General features: G+C 35.7%; 1 protein-coding gene across 4 annotated transcripts in view; it reads left to right on the plus strand.

Annotated features, from left to right (window-relative positions):
- Positions 1-18,107, plus strand: part of LOC139995678 (prolyl 4-hydroxylase subunit alpha-1-like) — a 232,339-nt gene that overhangs the window by 180,681 nt on the left and 33,551 nt on the right. The gene's annotated exons all lie outside the window — the stretch shown is intronic.

Genomic DNA, 18,107 nt, shown 5'->3' on the forward strand with positions numbered 1-18,107 from the left:
TATTTGTGAAACCGCATGTAGCTATCAAACGTGTTTCCATTTGACTGATCGAAAATATCTGAAACTCTACATAACATTTATAAGGGGAACAATTCGATAAAAAGCGTGACATTTCGAAAAGCCAGAAAATGGTAAACGGATTTCACATTTGATACGAATTGCACGATGTTTTTGTAAATTCGATCGAACATATTATTGCGGCTTGTAAACGAATCTGCACAGTTTGTAGTGTTTTTTCCCAGGGGACCTGGAAAACGTTCCGGTAGAAATTTAATCAGGCGTAGATCTATTTACAAGGGAACTTCATTTGCACCTGAATCAATAGTCACACTTCATCCTCGGTTCCATCGAATTTCCTGTTTCTCCTTCATTTCTTTAATTATGCTAATAAAAAATATGCTAACGGTTGAATTGAACGTGAACGAATTGAAAATGAATTAAACGATAAAAAGCGTGACATTTCGCAAAGCCAGAAAATGCCAAACAGATCTCGCATTTGATACGAATTGCACGATGTTTTGCAAATTCGATCGAACGTGTTTTTACGCATTGTAAAGGAATCTGCACAGTTTTTAGTTTTTTTCCCCAGGAAAACCGGGTAAGCGTCGCAGTAAAAATTTAATCAGGCATACATCTATTTACAACGAAACTTTATTTACAGCCGAATCAAAAATCACATTTCATTCTCGATTCCATCGAATTTTTTGTTTTTATTCTTGTCTGGTGGGCAAAAGTTATGGCAAGTCGTTCGACGTTTATTGGAAAGGAATAAAGAAAGAACTACGCTATTTCTGTTACTACGTTCGTGAAACCTCCTCGAACTTGTGTAAAATCATATTGAGACGACCTTTTGCAATTATTTTCAAAAATATATTTGTAATGAACGTCGTATAAAAATCATAAAAACATTTTGCAGAAATATTTTATCTTCTGCTAATGCAATATTTACGAAGAAATATCTTAAAAATGTCGTCGATACAACGATATATTTCATCAAAAGGTTTTACTTTTTTTCAGGAAATATCCGCAAAAATATACTTAGAAAGATATATTAGATTCGATTATTTGCTACGCAATTATTCTATTCAAGAAATCACTTAAGGAATATTCTTCGTAGAAAGATTCTACTCTATTATCAATAAAAATAAAAAGAAACTATTCAAAATATGCTCTAAATAAATGAACGAAGCTTAACAAAACAAGTTCCATCATCCTCTAAAAATAAAAAAGCGACCTATATAGAACGAAAAACGACGCTTTATAGGAAAAGGTTTTATCGTTCTCCAAAAATAGACACCAAAAGCATTGTTCAAAATATCACGTGAAAAAAGAGGAAGCTTCACGGAAAAAGTTTCGTTTCCTAAGAACAAATACAAAATAGACCAGAAAGAATCTTCACGCAACAAACCTACAATTTTCTAAACGAAAAAATATGAAACTCTACGGGAGACAAAGCTCCGTTGTTCTCCAAAAATAAATATAACTACACCGTTCAAAAAATAGGCTTAAAAAAGAAAGGAACCTCCACGAAAGAAAAATCTAAAAAATAACCTAAATGGGAAAGCAAAAAACTTCACGGACAAAGATCTCGTAGTGCTGCAAAAAAAAAAAGAAGAAAAATAGAAAAAGGGCCATTCAAAAAATCGTGTAAAAAGAAGGCTTCGTAAGGAGACGTCCACAAAGAATGCTATTTAAATATTGCCTATTTCCGCGTCATCTGCTTGACTCAACGAGATATCCTTTCGACGATCTGTTATCGAGCGTTTAACCTCCTAAAACCTCGGGAAGAATTCCCAAGAAAAGATCCTTTCTCCTCTCCGCGACGATCTTCGAATTTCGTCAAGAATCCTCCGAATCCCTTTATCAAAGGATCTGTTCGGCGAATTCTCGTTGACAGTTCGATCGTAAGAAGATCGATAGACGAAGAAGGAGGCGGATCGTTTGATATCCAGAAGGAAATTTCACAGAACGATCAAAAGATAAGTTGGAGGTATATGGCGGTCGGTATTAGCGTGCAAAGTCGAACGCTTCCGATCGTTTCGCGAAGTCACGCGTGAAACTTTCCGACACGAAATTCCGATCGGAACTTGGACGGTTTGCTGGATATTAAACGGGAACGCGTCGTTGCCCGCAACTTTCCAAGGAATCTGTTCTACGTGGCTCGTACCGGAGTCCGCAACTCGAACGCCTTCCAAGCTTCTCGTTGTTTCCGGTCCACTCTAAACTGTTCTTGGCGGATGGTATAAGTATGTTTACGTATGTTCGTATTACATTATGAGTAGACTATAGCTTTTTATGCATTTATAGAAAGTTTAAAAGTAAAATGATGTACATGGATGGTCGATAGTAATAGATAGATAAATGATTGATATATAAATAGTATGCATAAAATATCCAAAATACAATAGCTGTTATTAATATTTGGACGCCACTATATTCGAGAAACTATGGCTCTTAGGTATAACATGTATTTGTTTTTGTTGCGAGATTGTATCTTCCTTTGGACTAATCGCATCTTAGTGTGAATGCACATTATGCTGTCTATTGCGACCGAGAGAGCATTGTTTTCTCTTGGCCAGTTTACCTGCAACAATCGTATATTTATTAATGTCAATAAGTTCTACGAATCTGCGAATTCTTTTTGTTCGCGTGCTAGTTTCAAAAGGAACGTACTTGTATTTTTATTATCCTACAACGACTCTGTACGATTGTATCTTTTCATCTGTGCGGTAAAGGGTTTTTACCGGTAAATCTTGATGCAATAGATAAATGAATATTAGTGAGAATAAATTTTCCTTTTTATAAATTGCGTCACAAAATTAATAAAGGATTCAGCTACTGGATTTTTCCAAAAATTATCGCCGGAGTACCTCCGTGTGCAAACTCGAACCTCTTCGGAGCAACGGCGTTCTGACACCCAGAGCGATTGCGTATCGCGATTTTTATTCCATTTCCATCGCTTATATCAAAAACGTTCGAGCATGACACGATGTAGTGTCCTCCAAAGAGCTTCGGAGGACCTTTCAGAAACAATCTGCACATTTTCATCTCGATATTGGAAAAAAGGGAGAAGAGAGAGAAAAACAATAATGAAACGTAGCACGAGATCTCTTCCATCGAATGTCACGGTGAAAATTCACGGCGAGACGACAATTATAAACAAACGAAACCAACGTCCAACTATGTCTACGCAAGGTATCTTAATAATCATAGTACAGTCGACAAGATCGCCATTCAATGTAAAGAAATATGTTGAAAATACAAGATAAAATGGGACTCTTCGTTTTCAAAAAAATTTTGTCCACCATGCGTTTACCAAGTCAATTCTTAATAAAACATGTTCGAAGTCTACTTTCTTAAAAAGCTTATTTTACATTTTTGACTTATTTTCGCGCATACATACATTTTAACTAGCCAAATTCACACGTGCTAAAAAAATTTTCAATTGAAATTTTATCGAAAACAAAGCGCCATATGAAAAAATCTTGCTCTTTATTTTCCACTTATTTTTTCACATGGAATCGCTGCGTGGCCGATTATACCATGATTACGTCCTATAAACATTTTCTAATACGCGTCAATTCGCTCGAATTGATATTGTTGAAGGCACGCGAGCTGCGAAATGGAACGATTAATACTCGCTTCGAACGAGTTTCGCTCGGGTTCGTGTGAAACGAGTCGTTTACCGTTCGGTCAGAGCTCTGAACATTTTCCCGAAACTCTGTTTCAACGATATCCTTATCAGAAGCGACTATCGAGCTGCCGACATTCCTCCGTTAAAAAGCTGCAATTAAACGCGACACGATTCCCACGGGAGCCTTAAATCGGGCGCCCTCGTCGAAATTTGCCTAGGACGTCTCTGTTCAGTCGAGATTTCCCTGGTACGATGACCTAATTCGCCTATGATTATCGATTATTATGGCTGGAAAGTGGGAGGGGACATTGGAGAAGCGATTGGATCTTTATCTTCGAAACGATGTCAGCAATGGAACGAAACAGTTTTCATCTGAATAATACGACGATCGGGGTAACGATACGAGAATTATTGGAATAGGATTTTTATCGCTTATAGCTCGTAGCGAATTAGTGATCGTTCAGTGATACTTCGCCCAGTTCGAATCTTGTTATTGAACTCTATCATTTTAGAGGGAAATAAAGTTTTTATAGTTGGCAGGTATTTTAGATAGAATTTTTTGCGCCATCGTATCTTCTATAGCAGAGCTTCTTTTGTCTGATTTCCATTTATTCAAATAAAATTTCAGTTAACCACTAGCGCGGCAAAGACGAGATATTTTCGTTTCAAATTTGCCATGTCCAACACGTTGGTAGGTGGTTGTCGCAAAAATAAAAACAACGTCGACTGAGATTATCTATCGAGGTACAATTTCAGATTGCATCGGGTTCCCTGGAGTCATCAATATAGTTGCAATACATTTTTTTATAACGCAAACAAATCAAATAATAAATTTATTTTGTTTTAATTATTTTCAAGCTATATTGTAGAATAGAAAGCGATAGCGAACTTAGTGATATTATTTCGACAAGTATAAAAAGAAAACGATTACTTGCAATAGATAGCGAAGATAATGATGAAATTGTTTCTCCATTATGGAGGCGGTGTAGAATGATGTCTGACGATGAGGTAGCAGGTGGCAATGAGGATTGTGAAATTAATCTTGTATTTAAAGAATGGATATGGAGACAGAAAATGAAAGCAAAATATGGCAATATTCACGAATTTCTGAAATAAAAATAACAATTAGGATGAAAAAAGAAATAGAAAAAATAGTAGGATAAAATGTCACAGCTTTACAAATGGTAAATGAAATGCTAACAGAAGACTTTTGGATAAATCGTTCTAATTCCAAGATGAAACTTGCAAATTAAAAAGGTTTGAAGACAATTGGAGGGATACGAATATAGATAAGATAAATTCTTTCTTTGCTTTATGAATTTCAACGTCCTAATTGAAAGAATCAAGTGTTTAATAAATTAGTGTTCATGTCTGTGTAAGATTCTTTGCGTGAGTTTCTTGCTAGCCTTCTTGTTTCGAGTTACGCTAGTAAAAGTTGTTAGCGCGAGTGATTAATACCTAATTAGACGAAGTTTTAAAATACACATAATAATACCTACAATAAAATTACATACATAGTGAAATTCCAATCGTAAAGTAATTAATATAGAATACGGAAGAAACGTGCGAATAAACAATTATAAATATACAAATTATTCTTTCGAATCCGTAATCAAAAACCAATACGATTGAAAGTATAAATGGCACGTAGCAAATGACGAATACACGTAACAACATATTGAAATTGTAACCAAAATTTAATAGGATTCGAATTATAGCATTACAAATACACAAGACGATATAGTGAACCTTCAATCGAGAATCAATTACGCGTAACAGTACAAAAGAAACGTGTACGACACATATTCTTCTGAAAGCGTAAGCAACAGTAAATACGAGTGAAATGGAAAAGAAAATTACAGACAGAGATAATGTCATTCTGAAATTCCAATCGAAAGGCAATTTACAACGGTACAAAAGAAGCAAACATGGAATCAGTTATCGTTTCACTCAACAAAGGCCGATCGATCATCGGGATCGTGTAATTACATTAAGGAATTACCGTTTGAATTAAAATAGCGTGCAGCATTCATTTAATTCGGTCGATCGACAATGATCGATTCGAAACACGTCGCGAGATCGCGTGCACATTTATACCGACCTGGCTCGACAAATTTTGCATCGACGAAATTTTCCGGATGTGTCCCGTGGCGGAAGTGGCAGCGGCGGCGGCGACCTGGCTCCCTCGAATTTAATTGAATTGTTGCCCGATCGCAAAATTGCGGTCGCCCCGTTTCACTAGATCGCTTACAAACTATCCGACGGAACTTGATTTCATTCAATTTTCGATATGGACCGTTGAATCAACGAATTTTTCAAAAACACTCTCATCGTGTGTCATCTCTCGCGGTTCCAAGAATTTGCTAAATGCGGGAAAATCGTACGAACAAATTGGATAGTCCACCGAGAAAATCTGCGATTATTTTCCTAGGTGCACGTGGGTATACTGAATTTTTTTAACTATTCTTATTCTTAAATCAATATTATAATAAAGTCAATAATGATTTTCTTCAGTTTGACAGACTTTAATTAGAAAATTTTCCTAGATAAAAGAATCTGAAATTGATTTCCTTTGACAAACTCTATACATACATATAGCTATTTTAGTAAAAAGTAGATTTCTTCTTACATTTACTTTTGTTCTACCTGCTTTGTGATATTCGTGCAAATTATTATCAACGTGAGTTTATAAGTTAGGGAAATACAAATTTTCTTGAAAGCGCGACTCGCTCCTAATTGGATTTTAAGATTATTCTATCTGTAATTGAGCAAAGTGGCGAATTTATACAATTGCAAGACAACGTATACGTTCGAGGTTCTGTAAGATAATGAAATAGTGTTTGTACCCCAAGCTGGTTTTCTCCGTTCTTCGACACGACGTTTCAGAAATAATTGTAGAACGAGATGGATTCGTCATTACATATACTTATGCATTTTCTTCATATTATGTAATTAAGTATGCAAAGAATATTTAGGTACATATTAAAGAATGTAATCTTCCAGTGTAGCATCTATATGTAACAATATAAACTGCAAAAAGATGCAGAAAAATTCACGATCTATTGATAATAAAAGCAATCAAATTCTACAAACGATACAATAACCTGATCTTCGATCTTCGCAAACCGACGCTTTCAAATTCGAACGAAAGCCTAACCTAAGAAAATCAACAATAGAAATATTGAGTTGGCAACTAAATGATTGCGGATTTTGTTATTAGGTGGTTTGACAAAATCCGCAATCACTTAGTTGCCAGCCCAATACAAAACTCCGTATCGTCTCAAATCACTCGATAACTAGAAACATGAGTCACAAAAATGAAGAAGAAATCTGCGCAAACGTCTTCAAATGATCTCATAATCAGGAGAAAACAATCGGTGTTGCACATCGGTCGCCAAAAATTTACGTATATTTCAGGCACCAAAATCACAATCGTGAAAGACTAATTGAAACGATAGTACAATCACGAGTGCGAAAGCCGTGGTGGAAAATCGAAATTCTTTCGGCTTGCGATCGTGCCAGTCGTAGGAAACGCCGCGGGACCGATCGCCTGAACGGAAATCGACGCGTCGCCGTTTATGCATTCCGTGAATTTCGCGTGAACTAACCCCCGGAGAGGCCAGCAGCCAGCGCAGCGGGAGCATTCGAGCGCGTTTAATTGGAAATTTCGAACGGCGGGAAAAATTTGACGAGGTAGCTCCGTTCGTTTCGCCCCGTAGATCGATCGCGAATTATTCGCCGATACCGAAACGCCAAGTCAATCCCCCGGCAGGTCAGTTGAAAATTTCCCGAAGCTTGCAAGCTATATCGAACCCGGAAACCCTATACACGCGTTCGATTAAACTCGAACAACGATTCGAATCGCGATAGGGTAACGCGTAACGCAACAACGTGGTCGTCGTTCGATGGAAAAAAGAAAGAATCGAACAAGTTGTTTCTCGTGTACAGCGAATTGAGATCTTGTATTCTGTTTCGGTTTTCTGTTTTCCAAATTTTCTTTTTTATTGCTTTTACTTTTTTTCTTCGTTACAGTTCTCTATTTTTTTTTTTCTTTTTTGTCGGTGGAAGTTGGACATGGTTTGTTTTAACGATGCCCGTTTGTTTTCCAACGATCGAAATGGCGCGTGAAATTAGTTTAACCCATTAACGCTTTTTCGACTGCACCGGAGTCAGTTCATCGAGTTCCTCTTCCTTGATTTTTTTTAACCTTTTGTTTCACAGGAAATTTCGATCAATGCGATGTGGATTTTGCATTGTTTCGATGCTTCGATTGTTTGTTTCTTTTTCGGCTTTGGCGAATAGGAGATTGGTTGGCGAAACGAGGAGAGTATAGGTAGAGATTAATTCGCCATCGAATTTTTTACGTTCCGACGTGCTTCCTACGTTTCCCGATTACTGATGAAAGAATCGCTTGGATTTACGTGAATCCTGATCTTTGAGAGAACATAATTTTCAACAGGACTCGCGTAGAATCTTCTTAATAGAAATTTCATTAGAAAATGATATTAATATTTCGCCACCTACGCGATTCCTGTTAAATAAAAGAAATATTCTCAGGAAACGAGAAAATTTAGAAATTATTTGAAAAATCATTTCAAGAAAAACAAACTCATAAAAATGAGTCTTAGTGATCTTTAGAGAAATTCGACGTTAATTAAACGATGTAGCTGATCACTTTGACTTCTGAAAGACTCAATTGCGAGAGTCAGTCGACGAGTTAACATGCCACGTCGATCAATATGCCATTTTTCGTCTTTCACGCCTAACGAGTCGTTGGCAATCGAACAGGCAAAAAGAGAATACGGTGAATACGAAAGCAGGTCCTGGAATTTTTTCTCCATTTTCAATTTCTAATGGACGAACAGCTGCAATGAGGTCTCCCAAGCTTTGTGATACTTCTTTGATGCGACTGATCGAACGAATCGACAGCAATTTTCATATTCCCCTAACGATTCGATGGCAATGAAGATGATTTTCTCTTTTACGTGGAATTTAATGCTATAATACTTTGATGTCAGCTTTTTAAAGGGCATCCCACTCTTCATTATTCTCTCAAGTATGCATGAAATTTTAATTTAGAACGAACGTTCGCAATGTGATTATAATACTCTTCTACTTGTATTATTGTACTTGTTATTTTTGTATCCGTTATCAGAAACACAAGAAATCTTGACGATAAAGATACAACACGCGTAAATACTTCAGAAGAAATATTATAACTCGTGTCCTGTTAAGAAGCGTGAAACAACTAGCTTTTAAAGTTACTCCTTTTGAAACAGCTCTCAGTTTGAACTTACCAGTTGTGAAAATTATATATTATGTTATTCTGCCTTTTTTTTTTTTTTTTTTTTTTTTGTAATAACTAGACCAGACATGAATGCACAACTGCCTATTACAACATTCCAGATTTAATTCAATCGTACATACATCTTGAAGAATTAATGAGAATATTAATCAACAAATATATATAAATAGAATATTAACACTAGAACTACCGATAGTTAACACGAAGATATTTCTACCAAAACCAGTCAAAATGATTGGCCTGTAAAAAATACCTAATAATAGAATATTTTTATATTTATTGATTTATTACTTTCTTACAGAAGGAAGAATTTCATGTTATGTAGTATATTTCTGGTACTATTAATCCGTCTGCGACCATGATCCCTAAACGAAGGTTGGCACGTTTATAAAATTGTAGAAACAGTCATTTTGGCTGGTGTGGTATTTCTAGTATTAACATCTAGCGATCTAGCGATCGATCCGGAATTTTTTTAATAACTGATATCGTCATATTGAATGATACACAGTAAAAATTTTAAAAACGTGTGACAAATTGTAGAATACGAGGAAACTGGTTAATTGGGGTTCTATGAACAGATTGCAGGACCCTTTTACACTTTGACAAGTATCAATCATTTTGACTGATATTGGTATAAGCAGCCTTGATACAAAGTTATTTTCAGTTTGAATACAAAAAAAAAACAAAATAAAATTCCTTTTATTATTCTTTTAGTTATCGTTGCGAAAGTCATTACATCATTGCGGGGGAAAAATGTAACATGAAGTAGGAATTTTAAGATAAAATTGTAAAACCAGTCAATTTGACCGATTCTAGCGTTAAACAACAAATCGGAAATTACCTGAACCCCAGAAGGTATTTCTAAAACTAACGTCTTCTGAGCAATTATCTCGTCTTGCCGACTATCACCTTAACTTTAACCCGTAATCGTGTTCTTAGCCCTAAACACGCCAAAAACCAGCCCACAGGCGTCACCTTAAACCGACGCCAGTCTGAAGCAGCCCTAACGTCTCGCCGAATTACCGCCATCCACGGTATCGCGTCTCGCTCGTTAACGTAACTCGTCAACGGGATAATTTTATCGAGTCACAGCGAGGCGTGGGTAGGCAGCGACACGCTGACACACGTCGTGAGACAATATCTCCTAGCAAGTGGAATCCAGAGACGCGGTAGTTCGCGACAGAGTTCAACCACGGTCAAACCGGTGTTCACACAGTAACGTGAGCGTGCATTAACATCACGTACAACATATATACACGGTGGTCCATAATTCGTAATACAAATGGGGTCAATGAGATTCTATGGTTCGAAATAAGAGAAAAATCAGAAATAACAAAGTTACTTTGGAAGCTTCATTCTCGAGAAAATTCAGATTCGAAATATCGTGTCATCTCATAAGTAACGCGTTTGCTCTGTGAGATAAGTTTCGAATAATCGATGATATCGTTACTATCGAAATTCTATAAAATTCGATTAGAAAAATCAAAAGAAAAGGACAAAGACAGAAAATTTTGTCATTGATCAATCCCTAACAAGATATCTTTTTTTACTTTTATATAGTAATTTTTATTTGCAAAAATATCGATGAGTGCGTTTTCTCGAAAACGAGGCTTTAAACGAAAAAATTGTATTCTCCATTTTCGATCTACTTTCACTGTAAAATAACTTGCTAGCAATTATCTACCCCTATCTACTTGGAAATTATACAAATCTACGTATACTTGACAAGTTTTCAAACTCGATTTTCTGAAAAATTTTCTCCAAACATCCAACGCAACTCTTATTTTTTATCTTCGTCTCCATCGTATCTCCGTTACTATTTCCTTGCACTATACACTATACATGAATTACGGAGCACCTTGTATAGGTACATACGCGTGTGCGCGCGCGTGTTACACGCGGAAGGGCGTCTGGCGTCTCTCCGTGACAATGCCAGGGATGTATATCAGGCTGCGGCTGTCATCGGCGTATCTAGCTCGGCCAATATCACCGTAGCATTAACCCTGGCAATAGCTAGCTGCCTGATAAAATTATCCTTGCCTCCAACGTGTCTTAATTAACCGGCGATTAATCTCAGTCTTAGGGGCTTCTTCGTGGTGTGGATTTTATCGTAGCTGATACACCGCGGTTGTAAAATCAGCGAGAAACTAAACTTTACACATCTCTAGTACCGAAACGTATAATAAAATGTACAGCGCTGATTACTCTGCTTCCTCACTTTTAATTTCATTAAAATTGGCAGCATTTAAATTTTAAAGAAAATTAAAACTTGAGTCATTAATTCTTAAATACTACCCATTGGTGAAAAATTTTAGAACCAACAGCCGATATTCCATTGATGCAACGTTTCATTTATAATATTTGTTCGGTTCGTTTACTTTATTAAATTCTTTTATTATTAACATTGTGATTGTCAAGGGAAATTTAATATTTTGTATAACTGCGGGGAACGAACACTTTCTCTTCCTTGTTCCCTAAAATAAAAATTGTAGGAAATTAACACGTGAGTCGGACTGTGAATCGAATGTTAGACGATCCAAGGCACTAAAGGCTCCTTTGATGTCCAAAAGAGTTCTTCTTTAAGGTCAGACAAGAGAAAGATTTTTCCTTAACTCCTTAAGCGAGAAAAGCGGATCTATCTACCGAGGCAAGTCGATTGTATGGTAGCTCGAGCAAATCCGCTATCGTTGAATACAAAATGTTTAGGGATTCAATTCAAACATGCGCACTTATGTCCACGTTACACACCTGTTCTCGATATATTGCGCCATACATTCTGCATATAATCCTTATACCGGAAGTCACAATATTTCAGAAAATTTTAGATAAAAAATTTGCTGTTTCATCGAGGTCGTAACTATTGTTTGAAATAATAGAGATACCCGAGCCAAGCAGAATTATTGGGTCAACAATAGTTAAAAACTACTTTCAAAGACTAAAGTAAAGAAGAAAATGTAAGCTATCGAATAATTAAAATACTGTTAGAGAATACCGAAACAAAGAATTTCCGATATATTACGTACCACAATATCGTAAAATATCACTATCCACCGTGACATAACGAACGACATATGAAAATTCTTTGCCCTCGTAAGAAATTGTAAGAATCCAGCAAGAATTCTTAAAATTCAGCGGAGGAGAATTCTTCGAAATTTTAAGCCCGCTTTAATTAGAATAAAATTCACCTTGAGAACCATCTAAGCTCTCCGAAGCTCTCTCACCAAATATTTATAACATTCTTCTTCCTCTTTTTTTCTCGCTGCGTCTCGATGAAAAGTTCACGAAAAGACGTTATCCAATTTTTGCAGGCCGTCTATTGGGGCGCTGGCGCTGGTAAAAATTTCAATTAGCGACGAAATTGCCCTAGGCACCGCTCGCGAACCGGTCCTCGTCTCTGTATCGCGATAAGCACGATGCAATTAGGAAAAAGTTGCTCGGACAAGCCGAGAAGTTGATCTCGTTCGACGTTACACCCCGAGACCAGATTAGGGTGGGACGTTTTCGAAAGAAACACCGACTAATTGGCTTTAGTCGTGGAAGGGTAGATAGGATTTCTTGGTCCCGGAAAATGTTAAGTCATTTACGCGAATTAGCGGACGCTCCCTTCGTATCTTCTTCGTACGACATCTATTAATTGCTGTATGATATAACTTATGATCGAGTTGAAAAAAAAAAAAAATAAAAGAGTAAATTACTCCTCGTGGCTATAACGATGTACGTTATAATAAATGTAATAACAAGAAACAATTCTGTCGGAGAAAATACAGAAGAATCGATTGGAGGAATATAAAAGAGATATTGAGAATTAACGGAAGAGAAATTAAAAATTATTGCTGCATTTGTAGGAAAAATAAAGTATTATGAAACATTGAATAAAGAAATCAATCAGAGATTCATTAGATGTTTGGTATTGTTTTAGAATTATTAATCGAAAGAATTAAAAAAAGGAACTATCGCTAGCTAATTTCTAGTGAAAAGAAAAACGTGATGAAGAACATTAATCGAATAAACTTTGAAAGAGCATTCCATGCCAACAATTTATTATCTAAAGCAATTAGAAGAGGAAATATTTTAAAAATTAAGAATGGTCGCTACCTTCGTCAGAAGAACAAGGTAATAAACATTAATTAGAGAAACCAAGAGACACATTCCACGCTAATTACTCGACACATCCAGCCTAGGATTACCAAGAAAAAAAAAAAAAATGCCACTTAACACGGTCCCTCCAACCGCGCGTCCTATTTCGCTCGGCGAACAATTCGAATCGAAAACCATCAAACGGCACTTCATCAGAACGCACCAGTCGATCGTTTAAACGGTAGCGACGAAAAAGCTGGAAACAATACTCGTGATCGTTAATGGCGAAAGTTCATCGTCCCAACCGCTACCCTCTCGAAAATTTGTTAGCCGACTGCAGCGTCGGCCCCGGCTAAATTGTTACGTTATAATCGACTTCCGGCGGCGACGATCCATCGCGTGGTTGGTTAAACGCTCGGAAAACCAACAGCCAACGAGCCACGAAAATTATCGTGCCGATCTTGCGCGACAACGTCGGAAATGGGGCCATATATTGACCATGGCAAGACGACCTCGATGCGAATTGCACATGCTGTTAACGCGATACATTTAGAATTTAGAGAAACAAAGCAGCCATGGCCGAATCGAATTCGTATTTATACGGCGACCAACCACCCATGAAAATTAAAGATCTTTCTATATGGAACTGACTGGCAGAAATGTATGGTTATTGTCTTTGGATTTCTACGTCGAGCAAAAAATTGTATGTTGCATGGTACCATTGCGACGATAACTATGGCGACCCAGTTTCATGGGTATAAATATGGATGGAAGAGGAGTAGAGTCGCAGATCTGTATACACGGTGTCTTTGGAGAAAATCATACTCAGTATCAGCATATCATGTTTCCAATAGCTGTACTCTGTTGTTACGATATATTTCACGTTCTATTTGAATTTTGAAGTATAAAATTGGCAAATGATATTATACATACAAGTATAAAATTTGTAGGAACGATATTTGGTGTTCGTGATTTTTTAACTGCAATATTCATATTCGTATTAATTAAAAATAATTGTTTATATTGTAAGAATTTATACGGTGAAACCTTCGTGTTACAGTTGCCTGTTGTTTTTACGAAATGACGGGATAAGCAAAGTAAAATAAAAAATGTATAAATAATAAAAAATGTAGTAGAAAATCTAGAATTTGTTATAAAATACTATAAAAAAAAGAAGAGCCTTTAATTATTAATTGCAGCTATCGATATTATTATCTGTTCTTGGAATTAAACAATAGCAAACAGTTTTATCAATATATAAAGCAAGGAACGTATGGAAAAATTTCATACAACGAATGTCGTGAAAGAAATAATTAAAAAACTACGATATTTGGCGTTCATATTGCTATCCATTCTTGCAATTAAATAAATACGAAATATTGCCGTTCTTAACAATTTCCTTCATAACGTTCATCACATTAAACTTCTCCATTAATTTCTTGCGTTACATTGATAAAATACCTGTCCACTAAAAAGCGATACAAGAAGTTTATCTTCTTCGTAGAGATCCTGTGTAATACTCGAGCCATGGCGCAATAAGAACGACGACACACCGTTGGAGAACGATATTAATACTACCCTATAATATTTCATCATTTTACCTCAGAGTTCAACACTGAGTAGTATCGCATTGGCTGAGAACTACAAGGCCTATTGGCTCCTTCGAACGATGAGCTGAAACACGCGATAGTATTCGTATCTTTTGTGCAAAGTGTACATAACGCGTGGATCTACACGATGTTCATGGCACAAGTATTAGCATGCAAGGAGAGATCGCGTAGTAATACGTCTTCGCCGTATTGATCGTCGCATAATTCCGGATATCGCTGGGACGTTGTGATAATATGTGATTATAGGCAAGTTAATGTCGGTGAATCTGTTAATGTAGTGGTACATTGTTTGCTCAATAATGGATTTCACGTTGATTATAGTAACTTGTTTGGCGCATATCGAGTTCCATGTACTCAGATAATAATATATTGTATAATTTATTAACCGTATTCTGGAGTTTTAAACATTTAAGAAATCATTTATAAAAAAGCAATCTTTATACTCAATACGTCGTTAGCCAATTCCACACCAAGAAGTATATCTTTGCATTTGATTTTGTAATTAAATATATTTTCCTCATCGCCAATAGAAATGGACTTATCATATTTCTCCTATAGGATCTTCAATAGCTTTTATATTAATATCGAAGCGTTCGAGTTATCATAGAAAGAAAAATACTGTTTTAGTGGATCGTTAGTAAGTTGATATTATTGAGGATATTAATGTAATGGTATGTTTTATAGACAGTCTGGTCTCAAATTAAAAGCTCAAGTGGTGACATCCATTAGTACAGTGACACTCGGAATGTATAATATACTACAGAGAAAGAACTGAGTCGAAAATATGAATAGATGACGCGATCCTAATTAAGCTTCTGAAGGTTTCTTGAATTTATATGAATTCATATATCGGCAGGATAATACGTATAAACATTAACCTCTGACCTGTTTGTTTATTTATATGTTAATCTACTTCTTATCAGGGAAATCAAGTCATGTATCAACTGCATAATTAGTATACAACACGCGTATGTAAATTGAGATCGATGAAATCCATGAAAGGAACAAAATAAATAAATAAAAATTAACTGGACAGTAATAATATAACATAAATAGACAAACAAGATGAATATGTAACACAAATTCAGGGAAAAATAATATGTAATAAGAAGGAATATATTCATCTCATTAAAGAAAAGTTGACTCTAGTATCACTACGATGCACTTGCTAGCAACCAGGTACTTTTCCAGGTTAAGTATCACTCGTCGTTTTACAAGTGCATGGTGTCCAAAGTTGGACCAACTATCTCTTGCCCGAATACTTGACTAGGATGACGTTCATCCAGTGGCCAATCAATAGTTAGTAGTGGTCTGTTTTCATCTGTAAATAATGATCTATTATCTTCAAATTTTTTCTACAATTATTTTTAACGACTACCTAACCAGCCTGGTCGTTTCTGAACATACTCATTCTAATCCAATCGACTTTCGTAGATAGCATCCGTCTTGGTTACCGGCTCTTTTCCAGAAAACTCGAATCTATTCCTACGTCTTCGATTTCTACAGATCTATAGTGATCTACATATAGAGTAGTACCTGATACGAAGAGTGTTCTCCTAATGATCATTTCTTTTTCTTTCTTACTCTTTCAAAATGACGATCTTACTATTGTGGATGTTCCTAGGAGTAAAGTTCCCATTTTTAGATTCTATAGAACTGTTTTCATGGACAGTAACCATATCGAATTTTATGGTGAGAAAGAATATATCACTCTCACTAGCTTACCTTCAACAGTGTTTCCCTGGAGTATACTTTATTGTGATGGAAAGTTTCCACATTTAAGGGAACAATCTCTTTGCAAGGAGGGATTCTATGAAAAATCTTATCATAACAAGAGAATCCAGATGTTCTCACGAGTGAAAAATTCCAAGCATAAGAAAAAGTACAATGACATAAACAAGAGAAAAAAAGGCAGCGTAACAAGGACAAAGCAGTGTATGAACACTAAAACAACAAACGGAAAAAAAGACAAGTTCATAAAGGATTTAAGAACGGAATTAGTATAATAGAAAAAAACAGTGTAAGAGCGATTAAAAAGAAAGCTATAAAAACAGCACAGAGAAAAGAATATTTATACATCAGAAATAAGAGTGTATTAAAAATATCAGAAGAGGAACGTTATGTTAAAGTATGAAGTAATATGTTTTTCATAAAGGAATACCAACAGAGCTTTAGAGAATTCAAAAAAAGCAATATGATAAAAAGAAGAAACAAAAATAACAGCCAGACAAAGAACAGTTTTCAAGTGTCATGTTTTTAACTACCTCGAGTAGCCCGACACTTGGCCAACCAAAAAAAAAAAATGTTTCTACAATGTAATCAAAAGTAATGAGTAAACTGTAGGCAAAATATGTGTGCGATACACTCCAGCGAATGAAATTAAAAAATTACTATGTACCCAAGGGAAAGAACGAGGAAAGATAAATTCTACGCGCTCGGTCGACTTGTCGTCCCACCGCGGCCGAGAGAGTAAGAATATCGCTGGAATTCCGCCGATGCCCTCGGCGATACACCACCTTGTTAGAGGGAAATTGAGTTTAACTACGAGTGCTCATTCGCTTGCTCCCTTCTTGTCTCATTTGTCCTCACCCTCTTTCTTCCTTCACTCTTTATCGCGCATAAGTCATCGCATGTGTTATATCAGAAACAACTTATTTCGATGCTAACAGAGCTTATTGCAATTAAACTGTGGATTTTTATGCAATTATGAAAAAAAGATAAAACAAAAAAAAATACATAGAATGCAGATAATATATAAAATGTCCAAAATGTAGTAGATAGGTCTTTATAATATTTAATAGATAAAACAAATTTTTATTCTTTCAATTCTGCTCATGAAAATATGAATTTGGACAAAAATCCGTAGTCTAATAACAATAATTAATAATAAATAATATTAATAACAGTGGATATAGACGATTTATTTTCCAAGCTTTTTCTTTTTCATGGTAATCGATTGGAAGACAAATTGTAATAAAAATGTTTCAAATCGCTCTACATGGTAATAAATATACTATTATTAGGATAGACATGGAAAAACATATTACGCAAGTATCGCTCTGGTTTTTAATTCTATTACGTTTTTGTTGATTTCTTGTCTTTTATTTGCATTTAATTACGAAAAGGTTCGAAAAATATATATTTCGAAATTAAATCATTATTTTAATACACTGGGTAAAGAAAAATAAAGAAACACTCGTATGGAGGGATATTTTATAAAATTCCACGATTCGAGCCAATTATAACTCCAAAAAAGCAAAAATCTGTACAATACCAACAGATAATACTGCAAAAATATTTGTATCAAAAAACATCCTCTCAAAAACGAGACATGTAACCAATTAGCAACAACCGAACAGATTCGACATTTCTATCTATCGAACACTCCAGTTGCAATAATTATTGACTACGATTGAAATTAAAATCCGCGAATTTACGTTTTCGCAAACAATACATCGTTAGAGAAGGATCGGGATAGCAA

The sequence above is a fragment of the Bombus fervidus genome, chromosome 16, assembly GCF_041682495.2.
Source record: "Bombus fervidus isolate BK054 chromosome 16, iyBomFerv1, whole genome shotgun sequence".
Lineage (NCBI taxonomy): Eukaryota > Metazoa > Arthropoda > Insecta > Hymenoptera > Apidae > Bombus > Bombus fervidus.